This window comes from Dromaius novaehollandiae, chromosome 2 (genome assembly GCF_036370855.1).
Source record: "Dromaius novaehollandiae isolate bDroNov1 chromosome 2, bDroNov1.hap1, whole genome shotgun sequence".
Taxonomy (NCBI): Eukaryota; Metazoa; Chordata; class Aves; order Casuariiformes; family Dromaiidae; genus Dromaius; species Dromaius novaehollandiae.
The window spans coordinates 124590563-124604924 of NC_088099.1; the positions used below are offsets into that span (position 1 = coordinate 124590563).

The window sequence follows — 14362 nt, forward strand, 5'->3', positions numbered from 1 at the left end:
ATATCAAAAGGTGGATACCTGTATAAGCACCAGTGGCCTGCTGGATCACCAGGCAGCTGGAAGGACATTAGAAAAATGGAAGTTAGTTTAATTTTTCATTGCGGGGGGTGGGGGGGGGGTGGGGGGGTGGAATTTAGGCAGGTGGGTTTTTGAGTAACAAAGATGAGGAGGTGTCAGACTGCTGAGATACAAAAACAGAAGTGGTGAAAGAAACTGGCAAATTTAAGACCATCGTGTCACCTTGAAGCATAGAGCATACCCCCAGAGCCGGTGTTGATGACAGAAAGGTTGCGGCTTGCATGGATGCTGCAGCTGTATTTATGAATCTGAGCCTTTCCACTTCTGGATTTCATTTGAAAAAAAACCCTGAAATCTTTGGCAGAAAGCAAGCAGTGATTTTGAACAGACTGATGGTGATACTCAAGGGAAGGTCAGAGCTTCCTGGTAAACAGTTTCTCTCCTCAGCATGCTCCAGCTCAGGTCTTTTGGCTTTCTCCTTTCCTCCCACCTGGGTGGGCATCGCAGTCAGCTCATGCTGTCCTGTCTGCAAACCCATAACTAACTTCATGGTGTAAGTCCATCCTTGCCAAAAACTTACTCATTCTTGGTAGATACTTGTTTTCAAAAACTGCTTCCAAAATCAGTTTCTCTGACTTGTGAAAGTGGAGAAAAATAGCAGAAAAAATGGGAGTTATCTGTTTGGATAGTGCATGAGATGGCTGCATTATTTATAAATTATTTATGATTTTGAAGCTACATACTTTCTCCCCCGGTTTTATCTCTTGTATAACTGAACAGTATGATTTACCTTAAATTGCCCATCTGACATGCATCATGAATCTCTCTACACTACTCTTGTATGGCCATCACTTGTGGAAAAGGGATTTGCATAACATGATTTCTTCATGTAAATGTGTTCAGGCTGAAGCTCCGGAGCATCTTGTTATAACATATGTACCAATCCTGTTGAATTGGGTTAGTGTCTGGCTCAGTAATTGTATCTATTTGTTTGTCGCTGTTGTTTTTGGAATGAGCGCTGAGCAGTATGCATGCGTTTATGTGCTTTTACTGTGGTATTCATATCCTTACCTTATTCTGAGGTTTCCTTAGGGGGGAAAAAATTATGTTTTTCCATTGTTTAAGCATATTTCTTTGTAAGGGCTATATCCTTTCATCAGAACAAGATGGAAAGGGTATTTCAGTATTAATACAAACTACTGACATGCTTTCCCGCAGTCCCAGAGACGCAGTCAGGCTCCATGTCAGAAGAAATGGGCACCCTGCGCCTGAGAGCAGGTGCAGCAGGGATGACCACGGGCGAGACTCACGGGGCCGAAAGCTGCGCCAGCGTGACCGAGCGCACCGTACGGCCGGGGTCATTTGATATGCGCTAGGAGACACAGCGATGCATTTCTCTTTGGCTATCCTTGGCTCAGCCAGTGCTTTTGTTTCACATTTCCACTGGTGACAGGGTTGGAGGCAGCTCCCAGGAGGGGTGTCCCCACCAAGGATGCCTCCAGATCCGTCCCGAAGAGCTCTGGGGCTGCCCGCGGCTCCCAAAGCCGGGCACCCGCCTTCCCTGAGCTGGCCACGAGCCCCGGAGAGGGGGGACGCACATAGGGCCCTGCTGATGGGCATCACTTACGTGGTGTGTGTACTAGAGAGAGAACGATCCCCACCGTTTTGGCCGGTGCTGCTCGAGCAGGGGCCCGTGACCTGCTCTGAGGTGCCACGTCCTCTATGAATGACCAAATAACTAAAAATGCCACCTCGCACGCCTCTCTTTCTGTGCACGCAGGTAAGCAAACAGAAAAACCTGCAGTTAGTAATCAGACATTTGGAGGGCTTTCATTTTCTGTTTGGTAATATAAGGATATAGCAACTTTATGCAAATTGTCCTGTGGCCATGTTTCTAATTTTTGTGCTGCCTTTTAATTTTAAAAAGCTTGAAATGTAGATAGAGATCAGTAACAGGGGTGCATTGGAGGGTGCATTTGGTTCCCAGGAGATAAGGTGGCATTGAACAATATGGTGGTGACTTTGAGCTGAATTCTGTCTTTTCTAAAGCTTCCTTTGGTTCAGTAGGTTTGGGGCATAACACTGCTCAAATGCAAAGTCGTTGGTAGAAGTACTAAGCAACAGCAGGAACGGGGAACGCCATGAAAAATGCAAGCCCAACACTACTCAAATCTTGCCCTGTTTATCAGCAAGCCTGGTGACTACCCAGCAGTGACTCAGAAGGGCTCTTCAGACTCTTCAGCTGGGGTTGCCTCTGTTTTCTTTTCTCTGGCATTGAGACAAATCTTTAGTTTTGGGCACAAGCTATTTGGGGCTTCTCTGTGACAGTTCCCTTTGCTTAGTGAAGCGGAGAGGTTCTCTGTCGTGCAGATAGCAGAGGAATAAGGTTATTCCTGAGAGGAAAGCAGCCATGGGCCATCCCGTGGAACCTGGTAAAACAAAACCCTGGTAATTTGTCCCAGAGTCCGTCTGGGTCTGGCTTTGCTTGTTTGTTCTGCCGCTGCCTTGTGGAGGTTGTTCCCCTGCACAGTGCTTGGTGCTCCTGTGCCATGGTGGTGCTTCGGTAAGGAAACCTGGTGCCAGGGTGAGTCTTGGTCCATGCGTCCTTCCCCCAGTCAGTAGTGAAGGTGGCTCTGTATGAAGCCTCTGCAGTTTCTGGTCCCGCGTTTGTGATGTAGTGCCCTGATGTAACGAACCCTGAGCCGTCTGAGCTGCCCCTGCACCTGGGGAATCCAGAACCTGCAGAATATGATCCAGGTCACAGCGCTTTTAACCATGCATTTATACACACAGAATATTTTTTACCTCCTGGTTACTGGTTTTATCTGAATCTCTTCATTTACAGTCTGCCCTCTCTGGCCTTATTTTCCTTGTTCTGTTTGCTTTTCATTTTATTCTTCCATCTCTTTTTATAGCCTTCTTTTTCCAGCTTCTGTGGTCTTCCTGTTACCTCCTTGTCTCTCCTTTACCTGATAATAAGCGTGAATAAATGAGATAATGAGACACAGGCCAGTCATCCCAATTACTTTGTATGTGTATGCATATGTATGTCCTAACCCTCTTCTCTGTCTCTCATCTTTCAGTCTTTTTATACAGCAGTCTCTGGAGGATGGGATTATCTTTTGGTGTGTATTTAGCATGTTATTGACACTGCTGCAGTATGAATAGCATTGACTAATGGTATACATATTTTGAAAAACTAGAGCCATATTGCAGTGTTCGTCTGGGCTGGTATTGCGCAACAAATTATTGTATAGCCTAGCTTGTCATCACCGTCAATGAAACATTTTGCAGCACTCAGATTGGCATTGTTTAGTTTTTATTTTTGGAGTTGGAAGGGCAGGTAAAATATAGTCAGTAAAGCCACTAATAATTATTTAATGCGCTTTATACAACTGTTAAGGTAATGTGTTCTGAATATTGGCTTATGGGAAAAATGTGCTAATTTAAGTAATGATGACAGTATTTTGATCAGGTGTGTAGTAAATGTAGAAGTTTGAGGGTATTTTTTGAAGGCTTCTCCATCTTTCTCTAATTACCAGGTAGATAATACGAGCTTGCCACATCCAACATGCTAATGATTGCCTTCCAGCTTTTAGAGAGATGGAAATTATACAGTAGCTGCATCTGAAGAAGATTCTGCTGTGGTAGTGTAATAAAACATACAATACTGTGCTCTCTTGCCATCGCATAAACATCCGTGAATACGTCCCAGGTCTTTCAATACAGAAAATAATAGAGATGAAGCTAAATTTACTTTAGGAGTACTCAAATGGCTATTGATGGCTTGGGAATGCTGGGCTATCAATAGCAGATGAACTGCTTTGCTGTTGCTGACACTTTGTAGGGGTGTCTCATGAATCATTCTCAGATAAAAGGTAAATGTTCTTACTGTGCAATTTTGCTCCTCTTACATTGCTACATTTTTCAGGTTTGTCTGCAGATTTCCTGAAGAAAGCTCTCTCTGGCTGAGATGCAGGATATTTTCTTCCTGAGATGCCTTTTTTGAACCGGCTCTGAACTGTGCTGCTTGATTAAACTCAAGTCTGCTAAGATTGTAGCATGCAATGTTAATCTGCTGTGCTCTGTATTCCAAAGGCAGCTTAGTTCTAGTTTGTGCCGTGCCATTAGAAAGAAGGTAAAGAGAATTGGGCTTGGAAAATGTTCTTAAATACATCACATACACTTGGTTCCTTGCTGCTGGGTCTAGACTAATGGGAAGAGAACACTTTTGCTTTTATGCCAATGGCCATTTTATTAGGTATGCCTTGCTGTATCTCACTTTTAGAAGAATTATTTGCAGCCTGTGGATTCCTCTTTGATCAAGAGAGTTTTGTCTTGTGTTTATTTTCTTCTAAAATGCAGTGGCTATGGGAGATATCTACAGAGGAACACAGAGCACTTTAGCCTTTTATCCTTATTACCATCACATTGAGACCGTGTAGGCAAAGGAGCAGTCTGAGGGTAGCAAGAGTCAGCCTTTAGATAAACAAGGCAAAAAGCAAAAAGTGTTAGAGGCTGCAGCAGCAGTGTTCCAACGTGTGGCAGATCATCTAATCCCTAGTTAATACAAAACACTGCTAAAATTACCAATGCTTTTGAAATTTGTTTCTCTGTTTCAGTAGAAAGCAGTGCAGCCTCTAGGTAAAGAGTACCATGAATTTACCAGGCTGATGCTACAGGGTGCTCTTTGGAGATATGAGACAGTAACATCACTTCTTTGTTTGGCTCAAGAGCTATGAACATCATTATTGCAGAAGACTCTGCAGGATGTGGGGGGAATTCTCTGAGAAGGCTTTTATAAGCTTATTCTGCTCGGTTTATTCTGAAAACACATTGATATTAATAGTGTATGTTTCATACTGGTCAGTGTTCTGGGTGAGAGGGGAGGCGCAAGTGCTCCTGCACTTATTTCAAGGTATATATAGTAAGCTGGTGCCAAGTACATTTTTGTGTTACAAGTTTCAGCATCTGTAACAGACCGAATTCTCTAGCTATGGTGAGGACTGCAAACTGTGTTGCCTAAAGCTTTGAAGGTGATTTCAACACAGAGCCCTCCTCTTAGGAAAAGAGGAGATTGAAAACTAGGAAATCAGCTTTTATGTTTTTGGCTGACTAGAAGATTTCTGCATATTCTCTTGCCTTTCCTATCTCCCTTTTTCTCCCATGATCATCCCTTGAATTTGTTCTAACTGCTTATATGATACCAGGCTTTATTGGAATGGTTGCATCAGGCAGTGGTGCAATCCCCCCACACTCTTGTTTCCAGTAGCTGAAGAGGCTGCTTTTGCCATCTAACTGTATTTCTGAGTGACTTCAAAAACTACTTCTGTACTAGGTCATGTGAAAGGTTTTCACTGCAGTATTTTACACTGCTGCATCTATAACTCTAAGAGCAGCCATCAGCAGCACCATTTCTTTAGCTTTTTCAACAAAGAAATAAATCTCAGGGTCATTTTTCCTGGACTCTATATGCCAGTTCCATGAATTAAAATGCTCATAGAGAGTACAGCATGAAGGGAGTGGTTGTGTACTTATCAATTACCAGAGAAGTAATTAAGGCCACATCTACACTCATGGACCCAGGAGCGCTCAGACAGTGTGTGCGGATGAGAGTGGGGTATGTGCCTCTTCTCTCTCTCCCTCCATCGCAGCGTGGTGTTTCTGCAGGGGGATCTCCTGCGTGTGATGTTAAAAGGGAGCTACCATACATACCTGCTGCTTTTTCCAGCTTCCAGAAGCCAGGGAGGTGCGTAGTGACTAGAGCTATTCAGTATTTCTGGCAGGTTTTGGACCTGTGTTTGTGCTCCCTTAGTCGTGAGCACCCAGAAGATCTGTTCAGCCCATGTTGCTTGCTTACCTCTTGCCTAATCTGCCAGTATGGTCCCCATCTTGTCCAGTGATTATTTATTCCCCCCTCGCAGTTGTGTCAGGAGAGCACCAGCTGGCCCATTGCCTCCCTGGGCTCAGATCGAGCTGCGCAAAGCAGGGAGGCATCGGCACCCTGCCCGACTGTCCTGGCCCCTCCGAGCCTCTGGCCCGTATGGAGTAGGAGGGATTGTGGTGCAGGCCTGTCTGGTTTTCCATGGGGAGACCCTCAAGCTGTTGGCATGTCAAAAAAAGGCAGTCTGAGCAATATCGGCAGCTAATGTAAATGGCTATAGCACCATTAACAGCAACAGAGCTGTTCGTATTTTGAACAGAGCATGTTTCATATTTTTGAAAGACCTGTACTGTAATATCAGTCCATTTTACCGCTGAACTATTCTGTGCTGTTGGTGACAGCAGAGCTGAGAAGTGGGGTACAGCAAAGGATACGTTCTGCACCAGTTGTTCCCAAAATGTGCATTTTAATGAGGCTGCATACCTGCATTTCTTCATGGATTTGGCTCTGGAGGGCAATATTCTTCAGTGGTTCAGACTGTTCTGCACATTTCTGCCAAAACATGATTTTTTCTGACCTTTCCTTTTTGTCTAGACCTGTTTCTTTCTACTTCCAGTGTTTGCTGGGTTTTTTATTAAGCCAGTACCACACTCTGGTTTTTTTCTTGCCTCTTTTCATCCTCTCAACTCTCCTAGGAATACTTTCCCTCTGAAAACACTTTCCCTCTCTTGGCAGTCCCTGTGTTTCCTCTTTTTCCCCAAAAGGAATTTATGCTACTTTCCCGTGTTTCCCATGTGTTACCAGCTTCTAATTCAACCTCTCAGGTCTCTGTTACTGCCTCTTCTCGCCTTGTCTTTGTATCTCTGCCAAGTCAGTGCCAGTCTCCCCTTATGCCAGCTGCAAGTCGGATGGGTCTCATCCCTGGTCTCATCCGAATGGTTCCCAACCTCGCTCTTTTTCATCCATGCTTCCCCTTAGCTTTTGCCTGGACTGACCGACTTTCGTATCCTTCTTCCCTAACTACTCTCCTCCCTGCTCCGCAGCCAAATTTCCTGGCGTATTTTCATCCATCATTTTCCCCACACATCTCTCAGCCTCAGTTTCCCCCTCTTTTCCTTACTGCTCTCCTGTTGCCTCTTGTTGCTGGTTCACAGGATTATACCTTTGCCATTACAGAAGGCAGTAAAAAGCATCTCTCTGACATAAAGCATCTTCCTAAGTCATGTCAAGTCCCTGCTTCAAAGCATAGAGATACTAGAGTTTCCCAAAGAGGATGACAGCACTTTTTACCCTGAGCAGTGCAGGCCCATTTTCAGAAATGCATTAATCATTTTAGTGGAGATATCCAAAATGAAATTCAGCATGAGGCTGAGTATTAGAAAACAGTTCAAAATGTTTCCGAAAAAGGGAAGTGCCAGACAGCTTTAATAAACAGTGCTGCCGCCAGCCTCACCTCTGGTTGTTATCATCAGGAAATGCCAATATAGTCTTCCAAGTCCTTTTTTTCAACACCTTGGCAACTACTTAGTCCTGGGAAGATTTACTACAGCGTTGCATATTTTACAGGACTCCCAGTAGAGTCAGTGGTCCCAGGAGAAGGAGCTGTGCAAGCAGCTAGCTGCTGCCTGCTTACGGGAATGAAAGGCCAACTTCGGAGTGGGGCATTGACTGGGAGTCTCTTGATGGTAGGACTGTGTTGGTTTTTGTGGTTTGGGGCTTTTTTTGTTGAGTTTTCTCTTTTTTTTTTTTTTTTTTAGGACCATCCTTGCTCCAGGACTAGGTCTATGTAAGTAAGTCAAGAAAAAATGGCACCTTACAAATTACAGGAGCCTGTATCACTGTAGGGCTTTATAGAAGAATCAGAGTGGGATGCTGATATCAGGGAAAGAGTTAGTAATACTGCACAAAATTCATAACTGCTGAAATAACTCTCTAGTTCCACCTACCTTATATCGTACAGGCTCTGTCCTTTCTCTTGTGCTTTTCCCAGATACTACAAGGAAGATGTGAGTCCCAGTGAGTAAAAAAATTACTTTTTTTATATCAGGAAAAACGTGAAAGAAAAAATGAGCAGCATAAGATTTTTCTGTGGTGCTTAAAGTCTCAAAAAAAAGAGTCTAAAATCTGAGTTTCTCTGAGTAATTTGTCTTTGGGTATGTGCATGAGAGCAAGCAGGAGAATATGAATGAGTGTGCATCTCGGTCATGGCTCAGCTTTCTGATAGATGAAGAGAATTTTTGGTGACTCCATGTGGCTGGAAGGTCTATCTGTGTGATCTTTTCTCCAACAGATGGAAAATAACACTAGGAGGGGTCTTTTGATTATCAAAGCATGGGAATTACTACAGTGCAGTGTCACCCAGAGACACCCATCTCTTTCCGAGTGACAGGTGATGCTTCTGGGATGTGTGAGATAGCTGAATTCCCTCTGCTGTACTGAACATGTGTATGCCAGATTTTCTTGGCTATATTATCCACCTATCCACCTTCCCTCCAGGTTCTGTTGCTGGTGATGAAAGAAATGAAAATATAAGTGTCCGTGTAGAGAACATAGTGATTACAAAGGAACTGAAGGAAGAGAATGTGTTTATTGTCTTTAGTCAGGTATAGTAATATATATATCTTTTACAAAAGTGCTTGGATTTTCATCGTTTGTATGAAATACTTTTTGAACCATGTAAAAGGTGATTAGGCTGAGATTAATTGAGATCTTTCCTGAATGTAGAGGTTCTGTCTGAAAGAGCATAGCAATTTTGTTTTCCACTGTTGCTCCCCTTTTGCTTGCACATGTGTTTAGAGTATCCCATTGAGGTAACTCCCGCTTCTGTCAAGGCTTCCCTTTGCACCCTGCAGTGTTGCAAGTGGACCTAGCAGCACTCTTGCATCCTGACCTTTCTTTAATTTCTAGGAATGACATTCAGCTAATTCCTGTGAGAGTCAGAAGTGAACTAATAGAGCCAAATCAGTTAACTGTGTAGCGCTTCAGTGAGTTACATGCGTGTAACTGGCAGATGGCAGCTACGGATTTTGGTCCTTGCTTGCTGGGAGGGAGAATGAGAAAGGATCATGCAGTGCTGGGAGTCAGGGTTCAGTGGGGTTTCCTCTGGTGCCCTGGGGAACTGCGTGATGCGGAAGGCAGTCTCTTGCCCTTTCTGCGCTGGGGTGCATTCGGGTCTTGGCGTAGCTCAGCTGATGCAGTGCAGGTGAGTACCCGGGAGGAGGGAGTCCTAGTCCCCCTGCAGTATCACCTCCCTGGGGATTCCTGTATTGCTGGTAGGCTAGCCTGGAGATTGGCTGATATTTATTCTTTAGCCTGTGCTTGTTTCTCCTCTCCTTTTCCTCACAATCAAACATCCCTGTAGAGTCACTTGAAATGCAGTTGATATTTTACAGTCTAGAAACTGGCTGTGCCATAATGGAATTAAGTGTGCTAATGATACACAGAAGGCCATGAGGTTACCCAGAGCCATGCCAGTGAGCATATTTGCCTCAGTTGCAGTCCCTGTTGCTCAGGGGGGATTAGGAGGAAATCATTTAGGCTAGCCCTTTCTTACATGCAGACCGTGCTTTTGCCAGTTTATCCATTCTAGTTGTTACAGTATGGAGTAGAGAGGCAGTGGTCTGAGCAACACTTCTGTCCAAGTGAATAAAGCCAAGAGCACACCAGAGGATGCCTGCAAAGGCAGATGTTCTTTGCCCGGTTGTGTGGGTAGGCTGTGGAAGCAGCAGAGGTGCCTAGAGGTCGTCTTTGTTCGTGGGGAATGATGCTCACGTAGGAAGTGTCACTACCACCCGCATGGCTCCTTCTGTACAAATTTGCCCCTTCCCCCATGCAACTTCCATAGCCTTATCTGTGACACTTTGTTCCTCAGAAACCTGGGGCAGCTTGTGTCTAAGGGACGGTCAGGTTTTGGGGGGGGTTCTCAACTGAGATGAAGACCCTTGTGATAAATCACAAGTGCACCTTGGTAGTCACCTGATTATCGCCTGCTTCATTTCATCTCTTGTGCAATCCTGTTTCTCAGTGTGAAATTCTTAATCACACCTTATGTCATATCTTCAGGAAATGCTGTTACAGTAATCTCACTGTTTGCCTTTCACTGTCTTTCTTGTCTTGCCAAGGCTGAACAATATGACTTTATACTGTAAACATTTGGGGTTTGAAATGTCAAACCTCAAGATCCTGTTAGAAGGAAGTTAGGACATCGGTTAGGTTATCCTGCAAACTTCGACTGAAATGAAAATAGTTACAAAGCGGTAAATATTTCCTTTGTTTCATGGTAACATTTGTAAAACTTCTCCTGCTGTAAGTAACTTTTGTAAACTTACTTTTCTAGTGGCACTTCTAACGTGGATGTGTGTGACGAGGCATGTGATTAATACCATTAGTGGAATCCCTGTGTGGAACGTGATTCCTTGAGTAGTCTTTCTCATCTTTTTGTCTTTCTTTTTGTCTTTTTTGCTATTCATATTGGCCGCCTGAGCTACTGCCTTGGTTTTTTGGTATAATATGTACTTGATTTCACAGTTGATAACATTATTATTCTATCAGATAATTTGATAAATTGTTATGGCTTTAGTGCAGAAGCAGCCACAGCAGCAATGCCTTCTAATTGCACGTTACCTCTGCTGTATGATCACTGCCCATTTCATTATTTATGAGTTGATTGCAGCTGTGGTTCTCAGAGGCTATGAAATACTCAGGAGTGAAGAGTAGCCTGTGCAGAATCACAGTCCTTGCAGCGAAGCACCTGCCCTCATTGGAAAAGAGGAATGAAAAACTTCTCATGTTTAAAACGAGTGTGGAAATTCCTTCTTTGCTTTAGCTTTTCCCACAACACTGATTGGGGAATGCATACTTTTTTAAAAATAGTCACTTTACTTATGCTTGTGATTGAATGAGGTAAGAAGAAGAATAAATGTTCAGGTAATAAATTTCTGCCATATTTACCTGGCTATTGGAAAGAAGGAAAGAAATCTTAACTGCCTGAGTGTCACCATGAGGCAGTTGCTATTACAGGTGGAGCAAGGAAAAAAAGCTATATGTTAAAGATAAAAATTTATGCTGCGGGCCATTTTTTCACACTTTTTCTCTCTGTAGTACTAGCCAGCAATGATTGACTGAACTATGCAATATTTTACCAAGTAGGAAACGGATAATATTTTCATAAACAGGATACTTCATGGTTAAAGTAAAGAAACAATTGCTTTGACCTTGACACTGAATGTGTAAGGGCAGCACTGTAGTAACTGAGAATGTAACTAAGCAACAGTTCTGTAGTAGCTTGCACTGCATTATTTTTAATAGAAGGCACCAGCAGTGGGGAGGCCTGGGCGAGCACAACAACTGGTTAATGCTTACAAAGAAAAAACCTGTATTTGTGCAAAAAGTTTTGAATTGTACGTGCTGTAGTGTGCACTGGCTGTAATTTGGGCTTACATCAAAATAAAGTAATTGAATCAGTATATCCCTTTGTGGTCTCAACAAGCAGATGGTAGTCAGACAGTATCCCTGATTTATTTTATTTTATTTTTTTTAGGCTGCTTTAGAAACCTGATTCTCTTCTGAAAATTGATAGTGTAGAAGAAATGGCACATTCCTTCAGAACTAATATATTTTACATCCATTTCTTCTTGCTTTGGCAACAGCTATCTTTTCTAATCCTATTGGTTAGCACTGTACAGCCTTGTTTATTTGAAGAGTTGGATTGTATTTTTAACTAAATTAGTTTGGAAAGTGATTTAAATAAATCCATGTAATCACCTGCTGTAGGCATGCTTTAACTTTTTTTTTAAGCTCATCTTAAATTACTTTAACAAATCAACAAAGCTAAAGGTGTAAAAACCTTTTTAAGCTGGTATAAGCATCCAGGGAAAGGAAGGTACTTTCTTCTAGCTAAGTCAATTTACCAACCAAGTTAGTTAATTTTATCTTGTAGGCCATGAAAAGGAAATTAGGCTGATATGTTTGACATTTTTATTATGGAGGCATTGCAGAGCTGATTGCAACCAGATGGCCACTCCGTTATCCCATAGCTGAAAATATGCATTGCAAAGTTGGTGCTAGTGGAAAGTTTGCAACCTCTTTAGCTCTCTGTGTTCCTAGTAAATCTCTCTTGACTGATTTGGATTCTGTTTGTTTAGGTACCAAACCTAGAATTACTAAGCAACAATGAGTTTCTGTGCAAAAAAAACAAGAGGTGCTTGCGCAAGTCTCACTGCAGACACTGGCACTGCATGGCTGTAAACTACCCTGACTTCACCTATAGGAGCTTCTAATTTGATCTGTGAAATTCATATCACTGGGCATATTATATATGTGAAAGAATAAAAATTTCAAATTTATCAGCTTGATTTCTTTATCAGATCTTTGAAAGCCAGAAGATAGTAGATAAACAAAAATAGTAGAAGGGGGTTTAAAAACTACATTAGTTACTCTAAGGTGTTTTAAATACTGGAAGGGAAACTTTTTCTAGAAAATATTTTCTAGAAATATTTTTACTCTGCATATGACATAGTGTGGCATAATTGAATTGTTCAGAATTGTGATTTTTTTCTCTTCTTTTTTTTTGGCTAGGAGTCAATACTATAATTCAATTGAACATCAAGCTCTACAGAGACGGTAAGGTAAGTATTTATGAGACTGCTTTTTGTTTCCTCTGGTGGTCAGCTTGGCTTTACTTCCGTTTTATGCAGACACTTGTAATTTATGAAGGTGCCAGTTCTGAGCAATTGAACTGGGTAGCAATATTACATGTAGCATATATAAGTAGAAATAAAAAAGATGTGATACATTGTGAAAATGAGGTGGTTATTTTTGTGTGTTAAATAACCAGCACAGAGGTGCGTTTTCACGTGGTTACTCAGAAAGCCTTTCCTTACCCTTCCGCACGCTGAGTCCTAGCCGGTTGGCTTCTCTGAGCCAGGTGGGAGGCTTTGGCTGCTCGGCACCGCTGGCACAGGCTGTGTTACCCCAGGTACTGTGAGTTCTGTAGTTTTAGTCAGCTGGTAGTTCTGCTTGTAGAGGAGACCAGTGACTGCCTTGTCTGAAATTGTCATCTTTTCTTGCTTTGCCAGGTTCTGTAAAGCTAGCTCTTGTTTTATGCTGGCTGGAGATGCCATGGACTTGTAGACTGCATTTGCTCATTTCAAGGCCTGTTTTGAAAACATAGCAAATATGGTTTCCATGTGCATGGACAGAAAATATATAATAAAATAGGCAAACAGGGGTTCATGTTGAAAAGACAAAGCTATCCCACTCTGGAGGGAACACAGAAGAATACTGTGGTTAGGAAGCTGGCCTGGGCATGCAGTCTGCAAAGCGTATTTGATATCTTTGCATGGAGACCACTGGGATCCGGTCTTTAGTATGTAGGGTGGATGAGGCTGGTAGTGCCTTCATTCATTTACTGTAGCTATGATTAGATTTGAGCAAAAATTTGAGCAGCATCAGATTTATATTGGGTTACCATTAAAATAATTAACACCTTCCAACAGCTAGCAGATGGTAATTTTTCAAATACCGCAGTCATTTTTTATTCCGAGTATCCCCGCCTTGTTGTATGGCCATTTCTAGTAAATGATCATATGGTACCAGACCAAAACATAAGTCTAGTGGCCAGTGGGCTAAAAGCTGAAGCTCTGCCTCTGGTTCTGCATAATTGCAAGGTAAGGAATAGATCTGAAGAGTATGATCTGCTCTCCTCAGCTTTGTAGTCTTTTTCACTATTTTTTTGGAACTGAACTGAATCCAGAAAAAGGAGGACCCTTTCATTTTGGGGGGCCATAGCAGCAGAGGGCTGCTTAGTGACCTGCAGGCTTATCGCTAGTCTTGGAGTTACATTCTTCAACACAGTAGTAGCTTTTCTTGGTGGTGGTGGTGGTGGGCTGTCCTTTTTCTTAAGCCAGTGAACTGTGTTTGTGAATACTAGTGTTGCTACTTCGACTTCATCGGCTAGTCATCTGAGCGATTTCCCTTATTTGCAATTTGAGAGATTTTTCTCAAATAGGTCTATTAGAGCAAACTAGTAATGAATGGGGAGTTCAGTCCTTTCTCAATATGACTTGTATAGTTTATTTGGCTGTATGTAATACACTCAATCTGCCACTTATTTGAGAAATATTGGGAAGATTTCAAGTCCCTTTTTAGCACAGTGATAGCCTTGAAAATTTTTGGGGAATCAGTGCTTTTCTAATGCACACCAAACAGGTGTTCTTTACTTAAGGTGTATTGATAAGACCACAAGTGATCAACTTTGAAGATAACCACCTAATGATAACTGACCTTGTGCATGTTTTTAGTTTTTCCAAAGAGAAAATACATTTCCTAGGACAAGCTAATGGCTTAACTTTGATTTTGCAAAAGCTGAGAGCACATGTATGATAACATACACAGTTACCGCAACTTGTCTGACTAGGTTCCTCCCAAGCTGCAGTGACTTGTTGGTTGAGTGTGTGTGAA

At 42.5% G+C, this 14362-nt stretch overlaps 1 protein-coding gene across 4 annotated transcripts in view; it reads left to right on the forward strand.

Moving 5' to 3' along the window:
* PAG1 (phosphoprotein membrane anchor with glycosphingolipid microdomains 1) overlaps positions 1 to 14362 on the forward strand; it is a 118190-nt gene that overhangs the window by 14246 nt on the left and 89582 nt on the right. For 2 of the 4 annotated variants that reach the window (XM_064507362.1, XM_064507364.1), the window contains exons 1-2: positions 7674 to 7688; positions 12479 to 12528. The gene's annotated coding sequence lies outside the window, so the exon portion shown is untranslated. Of the gene's footprint in view, positions 1 to 7673; positions 7689 to 12478; positions 12529 to 14362 lie in introns of those variants that run through there. The other 2 variants (XM_064507361.1, XM_064507363.1) reach the window with 1 other exon arrangement.